Raw genomic sequence first — 13262 nt, 5'->3', positions numbered from 1 at the left:
ACTTCTATTTTCCTTCATTTTTAAATAATTTACTTAAGTATGAACTCATGGATATTTACTTTACACTTTGTGTTATAATATTGCATGACTTTATCTCTGTGCTCAAACTGTTACAGCTTTGGCCATTGGGGGCACTTATAGCTGATTCCTGTTTTCCTTTGAGATAACCTCATCTCTGTACATGTGCCTGCTCCCACACATGTATGCTTTCTTTGTCTGCTTTGTATTTGATTTAAAAGCTCCTTATTTTCTGTATATGCAAAGCCCCCTTCGGGGAATGGTGAAAACAGGGAGAAATGCAACTTCCCCAAGTTGAACTCTTGATATTCTCACAAGCAGTGTGGACAGCCAAAGCTATAGGCTGAGCCCCCAGTCTTTGGGTTTGTTCATATGAAACTTAACCCCACAGGGGATAGGTCAAGCCTACTTAAAATTTAGGCCTGTCACCCCCAAGAGAGCCTCTTTTGTTGCTCAGATGTGGCCTCTCTCTCCAGCCAACACAACAAGCAATCTCACCACCCTCCCCCTGTCTATGTGGGATATGACTCTAAGGGTGTGGACCTTCCTGGCAACGTGGGACAGAAATCCTAGAAAGAGCTGAGACTCAGCAACAAGGGATTGAGCAAAACCCTAGAATGAGCTGAGACTTAGCATCAAGGGACTGAGAAAACCTTCTCGACCAAAAGGGGGAATAGTGAAATGAGATAAAGTGTCAATGGCTGAGAGATTCCAAACAGAGTTGAGAGGTTGTCCTGGAGGTTATTCTTATGCATTAAGTAGCTATCATCTTGTTATTCGAGATGTAATGGAGAGGCTGGAGGGAACTGCCTGAAAATGTAGAGCTGTGTTCCAGTAGCCATGTTTCTTTTTTTTTTTTTTTTTTTTTTTTTTTTGGGGGGGGAAGGGAAGGAAAGACAGAGAAGGAAGGAAGGATGGAAGGAAGGAAGGAAGAAAGGGAAACATCTTTAAACATTTTCTTGTTTTTTTATTATATTTTGTTTGTTTGTTTGTTTTTTACATGGGCTGGGGCCGGGAATCGAACCGGGGTCCTCCGGCATGGCAGGCAAGCACTCTTGCCCGCTGAGCCACCGCGGCCCGCCCAGTAGCCATGTTTCTTGATGATGATTGTATAATGATATAGCTGTCACAATGTGACTGTGTGATTGTGAAAACCTTGTGTCTGATGCTCCTTTTATCTACCTTGTCAATAGACGAGTAGAACATACAGAATAAAAATAGATAATAGGGAAAGCAAATGTTAAAATAAATTTAGTTTGAAATGCTAGTGATATATGAAAGTGAGGGGTAAGGGGTATGGTATGTATAATCTTTTTCTGTTACTGTTTTCTTTTTCTGTTGTCTTTTTATTTCTTTTTCTGAATTGACGCAAATGTTCTAAAAAATGATGAATATGTGACTATGTGATGATATTGAGAATTGTTGATTGTATACATAGAATGGAATGATATGTTAATGTTTTTGCTTGTTGTTAATTTTTTTAATTAATAAATAAATTTTTTAAAAACTTAGATCTGGGAAGTAAGTGTGCCTATTGTTACTGGGTTAACTTCGCTTCTCAGTCCTCTTAGCTGATAAGTGAAGAAATTTATGAATGTGTAGAAACCTGTATATATATATATATATATATATATATATATATATATACCTAACTATAAAATATTTTTATATGAAGTATCCCTTTATATAATAATCTAAATAAGTATTCAAATCCATGACCATACAGATCATTCTAGTCATCCCCTTAATTATCTCCACTTCAACAGTAGAAACTTCTCACTTTCTAGCACCTATCTAAATACATGTTCATTTCCAGTTTACATGTGTAGTGTTTTTAGTGTTTTAACCAATGTTCCATGGAAAAGAATTTTATCAAGTAGATTCCACTGCTTATTTGCAGTTCCCTCTGACTTTAGTCTTACAGATTGTACTCATTCTCAATGTTAATTAGGTAAGCACCTTTTCCTCTACCCCTTACAGTGTATTTGTTTCATACTATTTTAATAGAGTTAAATTTTTTAGTCACATTTGCATTCCATCCTGGAGTCTGGGGACCTCCTAAATAATATTTTTAATTTGCATACAATAAAACTTTGTGCTGTACAATTTTGTGTGTTTTATTAAATGCATAATAGCAAGTGTCCAGCATAAAAGTATCATACAGAATGCTTCACTTTTTCACACTCCCCCACACTTGTCATAAATCCCTGGTAACTGCTGATCCTGCTTATCCTCTTTGTTTTTGCCTTTTCCAGAATATACCATAAATACAACTGTAACCTTTTCAGCTTGACTTTTTGACTTATGAAGTTGAGCTTCATCGACATCTATGTGTAGCAAGAGAACCCTTTCCTATTTATCACTGAATGGTATTCCATTGGGAGATATACAGTTGTTTGTTTATCAACTCACCTATTGAAGGGCATCTTTGTTCTTTCCAATTTATGGCCATTATAAATAAAGTTGCTGTAAATATTTAAGTGTTAGTTTTTATGTTGACATTAGTTTTGAAACCAGTTGGTTCATTCAGCGTCATAAGAAAGTGCCAAAGAACTTTCACAGTAGTTCTACCTTTATGTATTCCCACCAGAAATGAATAAGAGTTCCAGTTGCACATTCTCATTAACAGTTGCCCTGATTTATTCTGCTTCCTGGTGCAAGCCATCAGGGGAAATCTACATATTTTATTACCCCCAAGCACTTCTCTACCATTTAAATTGTTGCCAGGCTCAGAACAATTCCTTCTGTCCCACTAAACACTACTAAAATCCTCCTGTAGAATCCCTAAGGAGAAAGAACAGTTATCCCCAAACTGTCCAGGCATCTCTTTCCATGGGCCCTGAACACTCATATATAAACAGATTCAAAGCAGTGCAGCCAAAGACAGAAAATCACAACTGAGATCTGAACTTATATCTGAGGTTGTGGAGATTAATAAAATGAAGCAGGGGTTCTGGAGGGTTATATGGCTGGTTTGGAGGAGGCAGCTATACAAGTTACCTTCTCTGTGGCTTGAACCCTAGAGCAAAATGTTGCCAGTGGAGAAAGGACTTCCTGTGGAAAATTAATTTAAAAGTCCAGCTGTTTCCACAGTATCTTGAATTCATTCCAGACACTAAAGGAATAATGGTCATTATTATAATATTCATATATTGCCTCATTTGATAATATTCAAACTCTTATAGAGGTGATTCCTTTTACAACTTCAGCTGAGCAACATTTGCGTACGGCTGAGTCTTATAATGAAATTTGATGGTTCTTGCTTTGTATTTGATGGTTACTGCATGGTATTGACATGGCCTTTTTTTAAACAAATAATCTTCATATAATTTCAAACATACAAAAATTGCCATAGCAGTAGAAGTTAATCTTGATTCTTTCTGTCAGATTCTCCATGTGCATATGTCTTTTTTTTCTATTTCAACCAATGATTTTTTGGGAATGTACCTGAGACACTCCCTCATTTTCACACCCTTAACAGATTTAAAGAGTACAAATGATACCAACCTGAGTCTGTTTAATGTTTCCTCCTGAGCACACTCAGGCCATGCACTCCTGACAGTAATACCCTAACCTCATGCTGTGCTCTCCTCAGTACCAACACATCAGGAGCTACATGGGATCCACCTAACCCACAACTGGTGATATCATATTAATAACCAGGTGAAATTTCTGCCCGGTTTCTCCACACACAAAAATGTGTTTCCCATTTGTAATGAATAGAATTTTGTAAAGAAATATTCTGGGATTAATATCTTGATCCCCATCCAAAACATCCCCCCACCAGCCATGTTATTTATTGATAATTCTTATCTGAATCAACCACCTCTATAATGGTTGCCAAATGATAATCTTTCATTTCCATCACTACCTCTCTATTTACTATTTGCCTTTCTACCATAAAGAAAGACTTCCTCTATTTCCTTCTAAAATTTGTTATACCATTATGGAGTCATGGTTTTTGCTTTATTCAGTGTGTTGTAATGTTTTCATTACTAATTTCCATGCTCAAACTGTCACATATTTGACCAATGGGATCCTCTCCAAGCTGATCAAATTAGGCCCAAAGTAGGTCTTCTCTCACTTTTCTAGGTGATATCTGAGGAGGGAATATTCAATTATTTCTGACTCCCTTCCCCGTATTGCAATTCATGTCAGAGGTGTCATTTCTTCCATCAAGCCATGTGAGCAGCCATCAATGATTATTCAGAATTCACCAATATTCCCTGGAATTGTCTCTGTATCCTCTCTGATCTTTAATTCATTCTTTGGACACAGAGATTTTACACATTCCCTCAACTCATTCTGTAGCACAAAAACCAGGAACGAGGCCACAGGCCTCCAGGAACGTTCTACAAAGTTAGGCCGAGACTAAGGATCCAGAGTTTCAGGAAGCAGGTTTTATTTTCTATGGCCATAGGGCTCAGCTGAGTAATCTCTGGAAGTCTGAACCCTGAACAAAAGTTAACATCAGCTTTTATAGGCAGGATGGCATGTTAAAGACAAGGTAAATGACTACTGGCTTAAGTTGAGAAGAGTACAAAGCTGAACCATTAAGGGATGAGTCCCCATCCCAGGAATGTCTTATCTTGCCTACTTGCAGCTTCACCTGTTCTTGAAGGCTAGGGGAGGGGCCCCTATTCCAGAATGTGTCTTATCTCACTTGCCTGCAGTTTTACCCATTTCTGAAGGTCAGGAGAGGGGGTTTGGGATTTTCCACAGAAGAGGCAGCTGAACCAGAAAGGGGGGGAGAGACCTGTCTGCTACAATTCAATGAATCCCCACCCCTACCAAATTTTATAAGACTTTGCTCAGCTAAATCCTTTAAAGTGTCAGCTTTAAAGTATCTGTTCCTTCCATGGGGTTTTTACCATCTTTGCATGTAAGGTCCTTCTTTAATATGTTTTCAAACTATTGTTATTGGCATTACTTTAAATTACTTCTTCTGATATGAACATTTAAACTCCACAAGGACAGTCTGATGGTTTCATCTGGTTCATAGTAATCTTCAATGAATAGTCCTTTCTGACAAATAGTGATCTGTCATGTCTATCAAGAATGTTACAGTAATTTTTTAAGAAAAAGAATGTTACAGTAAAGATATGCTGAAAAAACAATTGGTAACATGAAAATAACTTAAAAATACAGGATCATTCTCTAAAATGCATCTTATTAAGCCATGGTGGCTCAGCAGGCAGAATTCTTGCCTGCAACGCCAGAGAACTGGGTTTAATTCCCAGTGCCCACTCATACAAAAAAAATTATACAGACTAAAGCTTTTTTTCCCCAGAAGAGTGCATCCTAAGAACATTTTTGAAAATTTAAAACAAAGAGAAGATGAGAATGATATTCTTTTAGGGACAAAATCTTTCATCCAAAATGAAAATATGTTCTTTACATTTTGTTCAGAAACAATTTATTCTTTTGTATCACAGGGATATCCTAGGCATTTAAACGCAAGTTTTATTTTTAAGACAATTAAAACACATCTTGTTTGTAGTTAAATCAGTTATAAGGCCTAGATTATTTATTGTTTGGACCCCTAATATTTTTCATATTTGTCATGATTTATAGTTCTTAGATATCAGCTAAAATTGACAGGGAAAGATCCACATTGTATGGCCCCTTTTCCTTGGCAGCAAATATGCGCTCTCCCATATCCCTTAAAATGTCTGGTTCCTTGAATTTGTCATATCAGGCTAAGCACCTCTCCTTATATAGAGCCAAAGAGAAACCCACAGTGTAAGAGAATGTTGGTAGATTAAACACACTCAATAATCCTCTTGCTACAAGTTCTCAGCTGTATTTCCCAGAATAGGCCAAAATCCACAAGGCAGTGAGGCCTCTGGACAGAGATATCAAAGTTGTTCTTAGAAGCTCAAAGAATGCTGACATGATTAAAGGACTCACCATGTGTTACTTAAATGTGTCTAAATGAATTTACCTAAATAGATGGAAAAATTTATTTAAAAAGGCATTCCTTGATTAGATTTTCCTTGAATGGCATACAAAGCTAGATGGGGACGTCACTTGTATTATAAAATAGGTGAAGTTAAAAAGGGAGTCTGAAACAAAACTATGCCCCTTTCTAGAGTGAGAATGAAGCTCTGAGGTCAGGAATGCGGTGACAGCAATGATTGAAGAATGACACAGCCTCAAAGTGTTTCCATCTATTTCAGTTGTCATGATTACTGGAGAACATTTTCCCCAGGTGGATTCTACCTCCCTTACTCTGTCATGAATTTTTACTCTAAAGATTATTGTTTAATTTGACTGCAGGTACATGGTAGGCCATCTGAGAAGCAAGTTATTGTGTACATGAAATTTCTCTGGGTTTATAATTCATAAGTAATAGTAAATGGGAAACTTGTCTTTCTGCAGTTCACTTTTCTACAGTTAGTCCAGTGGGGGACAAAGACAATAAAAAAATGAATAGATTAGTGTATAGGGACAAACTAGATGAGTCGCCTAAAGGAAAAGTAGAGTTTTGTTCAAGACAACAGGGAGGGAACAGAAATCTTAATTTAGGCACTAGTTTAAAGAAAGGGATAGTAGGAATTTAATCTGAAATTGAATCATAATGCATATGAAGTGGGAAAATGTACAATTTCCACATTAGATTAAGGCCTGCCTCATTCAGTTTGGTCATACCTTAACTAATGCATCTTCAAAGGTCCTATTACAAATGGGTTCACATCCACAGTAATGCAGGTTGAAAACTGAATATGTGTTTTTTGGAATATATTTTGCAATCCCCAGCACTGTATATAAATTGAAATGAGTAAATGTAAGTTAAATTGATCAGTAAAATGAGAGAGAAGGGCTGATATTTGTGAAGTCAATTCACTGGAAGTTTCTCTGTAGTAGGAGACACTGGTCATGGATTAGAATGTGTAAAACAGGCTGAAAAGGGAAGGATTGTGATAAGAGGGTGGTGTTTCTGGACACCGTTCTGAAATGTGACATTTTCATGTAATACTTGTGTCATGTGTCTATTCCTCAAATGAACATGTTTCAATATTTGACATTCTGTCATTTTTAGCCATGTAATTTTGTGATATTAACAAAGCTTTCTGAGCATAGTTAACATCACTTGTTAAATGGGTAGCTAAACCATAATTAGAATGGTTATTCTGAGACTTCAATAAGCAAATGTATATAAATCTCAATCACAGCATTTCAGGGCCTCATCATAAAAGAGTTGTAATCCTACTCTGTTCGTGACATATCATCATTATTTGTCCATGCATAATGTTTCATTGACATTGTTTTGGTAGTACTATACAGTTGATAAATCCTTTCATATACATATATTATGAAATGAAGATATGTTTCTGCTGATAATTACTTGAACAGAATCCAAGCTACCATTACACTGAAATATCTGAAGAAGACAACTAAATTTTCCCCAAACTAAACTCTTTAACTTAGTATTTCATTAGCCTGTCTGCCCCATGGGGATTATGGGACACAATAATAGCATTATCATGCATATACTCCTGCTTCTTTTCTGTGCAGGAGTTTTTTAGTGCAGATTTGCATGATGAGAGTCACTGAGGCCTACAACAAGGGATGAGTCTTTGAAATGCTCTACCCACCATTAAAAAGATTCCAGAGTTGCTTGATCACATATCTACCATGGAGGATGTACCTAGGGTTGAAATTCTGATATTGCTTGAATTCCACACATGGAGAAGCCAAGGTGATTGAGGGCAACTATATGTAGAGAGTCTGGGGCAGGGTGCAACAGGGGAGGCGTTGATTGATCTGCAAAGTGCTTAGACATGTTTTGCAGTACTAGTACTAGTGCACCTAACCAAGAATTAATAAATCAGAAATTACAGAATGGTGTTCTTGTTTGTAGACATGTGAATCCCTATGTGATATGTCAGGTTCTCCTATAATTTGGTTTCAGGGAGGGAATTAAATAATGCCTCTGAACACAGGTCTAATTGAAATATAAAATGCTGATTTTCCTTATGTTATCTGTTAAATGGGAATATCAATATCTTCTGTATAAGCAGCAGTTACAAAGCCTTCTGTCTTTTGAACCTAGAAGAGAAGAGGATTATTTTTCTTAAGATAACTGCATATGCATGTGAATTGGGTAGGGAAGGTTAGGGGGAGGTGGGTGTCACTCCCAGGTAAATATTTGGAGATTAATCAGTGGTGTTATCTAGGAACACTGTAAAAGACTGGAGCCTCATGATTCCTTTCTCCTCAGCTTGTTCTGCAAAGTTTTCAAAAAAGACTGTCCCTTTGTGAGTTATACACAGGGAGATGGGTGGCAGCTAAAGTGAGTACTTGACAATGAAAACAAGGTGAGTAGGGACTTGTTTGTACTCCTGAATTGATACCTCTTTTGTCAGAAGATAGACAGGTTTTTCCTTCTGTTATGGATTTGAAGTGCACCCAGGAAATATTAGTGCCAGTCAGTTATGTTTCATTACAACTCTATTCAACTTATGGCAGGTCAAGAACTGTGACTATTCCCCAAATGTATACTAATTTGTTCCATTCTCTGACAAAGATATTCAAGTACAAAAGAAATGTGAAAGTTTTGGTTTTTCTCATCCATCTCATGACCTCAGTGCAGACATAATTCACTTATTAACCATATTAGTGGCTACTGTGTGGTGAATACAGAAAATAGAGATGTGTAAGAGAAGAAGTTTACAAGCCAGTAGGGAAGAAGCTATATCATCAGGTGAGTTCTTCCAATCCAGGGTTATAGATGCTGCAGTGTGGGGCTGTGCAGTATTGAAGGCTGGTAGTGTGGAGTAGAGAATGTTGAATGAGAGAGAGCAACAAAGAGTGATTCATTAATTTTCAACAATTTTTAACTTATCAATGTTGTCATAGAATATATGTGAGCATTCTGATAACTTCAAAAAACAAAACTCTTTACTAGCCTCATCCCCAACAACCCAGTTTCTGCCTCTGTAATTAAACTCTGTTTAGTTTAAACTCTGTTCAACTAAACACAATATATGGAGAGTATCATTTCCTTAATTTTGGTTGTTTATTAAGGAGAATGAGTATAGTATATAGAATAAAATTTAGTGTTCTATAACAGCTAGTTCCATCTCCCTACCCCATATTATTAGCAGTCTCTTCCAACATGAAAAAGTTAGAATGGCCATAGCCCAAATATCCCCAAAGAGTGGGACAGAAGGATCAAAGGTGATGGTGGAGCTACACAGAGAAAGTAGGGTTTAACAAATGAATATGATTGCTGAATCATTTAATTGGTATTTCTTTCAGTCTCCAGTATCTTAGTGCAGCTCGAAATAAAAACCTAAAACTGTGGAATTGTAACCCACACCAAGCTCTGAAATTTGTTCTACAACTAATTGTTGTGCTGTGCTTTGAAATTTATTACTTTTTTTTTGTATATATGCAATTTTCCATAAATAAGTTGATTGTGGGGCAGGCCACGGTGGCTAAGCAGGCAGAATTCTCACCTGCCATGCTGGAGACATGGGTTCAATTCCCTGTGCCTGCTCATGCCAAAAAAAAAAAAGGTTGATTATGAAAAAAATATGGATAAAAATAAACAAATGATAGGGGGAACAAAGGTTAAAATAAATTGGGTAGATGGAAATACTAGTGGTCAATGGGAGGGAGGAGTATGGGGTATGGTATGTATGAGTTTTCTCTTTTTTATTTCTTTTTCTGGAGAGGTGCAAATGTTCAAGTAAAATGACAGAACTATGTGATGACATTGTGAGCCACTGATTGTACACCCAAGTATGGAATGTTTGCATGTTAAGAAGTTTTGTATGTTTGTATGTTGTTTTATCAATAAAAATATTTAAAGAAAACACTGTTCTAAAAAATAAGGATAAAAAATAAATAAATAATAGGGGGAGATAAAGGGTAAAGAATGAGTAAACTGAAATACTGTGGCTCAATGAAAGGGAGGGATAAGGGGTATGGGATTTTTATTTCTTTTTCTGGAATGATAAAATGTCTGAAAAATGATCACAGAGAGGTACACACAACCATGTGATGATATTGTGAGCCATCGATTGTATAATCTGGTTGGACTGTATGTGTGTGGATATTTCTCAATAAAAATATTTTTTAAAAACAATGTTTAAGGCAAGTTTTGAAAAATTCAGTTAAGAGGTTTTCATTAACCTTTAGCAGACAGACAAGATGAAGAAACAAGACAGAAAATAACTGATATTTCCAGGTACAGGAGAAAATTGTGACTGGAAAGCCTCATCAAAGGAGGTATTAAGGTATAATCATCCTTCTGTCCAGGAGTCTCAGGGAACCCTAGCTCATGATTTTGTCCTTATAATGAACATATTAATTTTATATATATGAGAGGCTTCACCTGCTGACCCCATATCCTATCTTGCAAAATGCTGGGCATTGCTTTATCATCCGCCAACATTTTAATAATAATAGACCTATTACTTTTTAAACTTTTTTATTGTATAGTATAGCATATATACAAAGCAACATAAATAAATAAATAAAGCAACAGTTTTCAAAGCACTCATCAACAAGAAGTTACAGGATGGATCTCAGAGTCTGCCATGGGCTACCATATGATCTTCTCAGATTTTTCCTTCTAGCTGTTCCAGAATATAGGAGGCTAGAAGGCTTAAGAATTTTTTTCATCATCACAATTAACTTTTTTCCTTCTTTTTTGTGAACAATAACATATATACAAAAAAGCAATACATTTCAAAGCACAGCACCACAATTAGTTGTTATTTCAGAGTTTGATGTGGGTTACAATTCCACAATTTTAGGTTTTTACTTCTAGCTGAATGTGCTATAAGATACTGGAGACTAAAAGAGATACCAATTTAATGTTCAGCATTCATATTCATTTGCTAAACACTATCTGCTCTGTACAACTCTACCATCATTTTGATCTTTCCATCCCTCTCTTTAGGGGTGTTTGGGCTATGGCAATTCTAAATTTTTCATATCGGAAGGGTCTGTCACTAATATGAGGTAGGAAGATGAAACTATCTGGTGCTCTGGAGAGGCTGGGCTAGGTTTCAGGACTTTTCTGGACCAGGGACCCATCCAGAGGTTGTAGGTTCTGGAAAGTTACTCTAGTGCATGGAACTCTTGTGGAATCTTATATAATGCCCTGGATGTTTGTTCTAGTTTACTAGCTGCTGGAATGCAATATACCAGAAACATAATGGCTTTTTAAAAATTTATTAATTAAAAAAATTAACAAACAAAAAACATTAACACATCATTTCGTTCTACATATATAATCAGTAATTCTCAATATCATCACATAGTTGCATATTATTTCTTAGAACATTTGCATCAATTCAGAAAAAGAAATAAAAAGACAACAGAAAAAGAAATAAAATGATAACAGAAGAAAAAAAAAAAGATTATACCTACCATACCCCTTACCCCTCACTTAACAGAATGGCTTTTAAAAGGGGGAATTTAATGAGTTACTAGTTTACAGTTTCAAGGCCAAGAAAATGTCCCAATTAAAACAAATCCATAGACATGTCCAATTTAAGGAACTCAGGGAATGATACCTTGGTTCAAGAAGGCCGACAACATTCAACGTTTCTGTCTCAGCTGGAAGGGCACACGGCAAATATGGCGGCATCTGCTGGCTTTCAACAACTAAAAAAAAAACCCTGAACCCATTTTCCAAAATATTCCAGAATGTACTCTATCAAAACCACAGAAGCAAGAAAGAATGATGCATGACCTATAGGAAATAACTGATAACTGGAAGACACCAGTATTAACCGGTCTCTGGTAAAGCCAGAGAAGGCCATTTACTGGGGTTATAAGTATAAGAGAAGTGGTTCTGTGGCTTAGCAAACACCTTAGCATGATATACCAAATATCTATATTCATGGGTATGGGTCCATATATTGGACTCTGCCACACTTTGAAGGCTCAGAGTGTTAAGATACCCTCATATATGGGAAGTGGCATTATTTCATCAATCAACTGAGAATCTGAAGCTGCAAGGACAAATTCACCAAAAGCAAGCTAAAATGATTTGATAAAATCTGCAATAAAAGACAAAGAATATCCAGGTTTTCTTTTCTAACAGACTACAACAAACACCAGAGGGCACTTCAAATTTACTTTCTACCAAACAGCGCTGGCATTTTATAATCTTCTTAGAACATGACCAGATGACTTATAGGAGGGGCAGATAGCTTGCAGTGGGCTCAAACCTAGAAGATCTTAACCATTTACCATAATTATCAAAAACAAAAAAAAATTAAGACGATTTCTACAAAACATGGAAGATGGGAGGAGTAAACACTTGAAAAAAATCACAATAAGCTGGTATGCACTATGGAAAATTGTTGATGTTAATATAGAAATGCATAAATTTAAAACTGTGTCAAGAAAATCAATTACAGAATGTCAAACTTCCAAATTACTAGAAGAGTAATAAGAGATGAAAAGTCATCAACCCAAGAAAAGTCATGAAATAAAAAATTAAGTAACAATAATAAAACAAAATATGCAAGAACAAAGTGGAGGATAAAATGTCAATGAAAAATGGAGGACCCAAAACACCTGTAACACAATAAAATGAGAAAAAGCTAAATTCCCAACATAAAATAGACAGAACATTTCACATTATACATGCTTTAAAACATCCAGTTATTTGATATTTTCAAAAAGCAAACTCATATAAAAAAATGAAGCAGGATTTTGTTTGTGCCTCACTTCCAGGACTTTTATACTATTTCAGTGTTCCAATTATAAACCTCCACCACATTGAGAATCCATCCTACGTAAGAAACAACATATCATTCTTTTGGAACCTCCAGTATTAGAAAAGGGTACATGTTAAATTCTTGTAAGTGGCTGGTGAATAAATGAATATCTGAATTAAATTAAATAAGATAAATACTCATTGCAAGGGTGGTTCAACATAAGAAAATCAATCAACATAATACAGCATATTAACAAATCGAAAAGGAAAAATCACACGATCATATCAATTGATGCTGAAAAAGCATTTGCTAAAATCCAGTATCCTTTCCTTATAAAAACACTTCAAAAGATAGGTATCGAAGAAAACTTTCTCAACATCATAAAGGGGATATATGAAAAACCCATAGCCTGCATCACACTTAATGGTGAGAAATTGAAAGCATTCCCCTTGGGCTAATAAATAAATTCAGCAAAGTGGGAGGATACAAGATTAATGTACAAAAATCAGCAATGTTTCTATACACAAGCGATGACCTTTCTGAGGTGACAACTAA

General features: G+C 36.0%; 1 long non-coding RNA gene across 1 annotated transcript in view; it reads right to left on the bottom strand.

The window, feature by feature from the left end:
- Positions 1–13262, bottom strand: part of LOC143653478 (uncharacterized) — a 50443-nt gene that overhangs the window by 26635 nt on the left and 10546 nt on the right. The window lies entirely within an intron of this gene.

The sequence above is a fragment of the Tamandua tetradactyla genome, chromosome 13, assembly GCF_023851605.1.
Source record: "Tamandua tetradactyla isolate mTamTet1 chromosome 13, mTamTet1.pri, whole genome shotgun sequence".
NCBI classification, from domain to species: domain Eukaryota; kingdom Metazoa; phylum Chordata; class Mammalia; order Pilosa; family Myrmecophagidae; genus Tamandua; species Tamandua tetradactyla.
The sequence above is the reverse complement of the archived record's forward strand: the minus strand, read 5'-3'. Positions and strand labels throughout refer to the sequence as shown.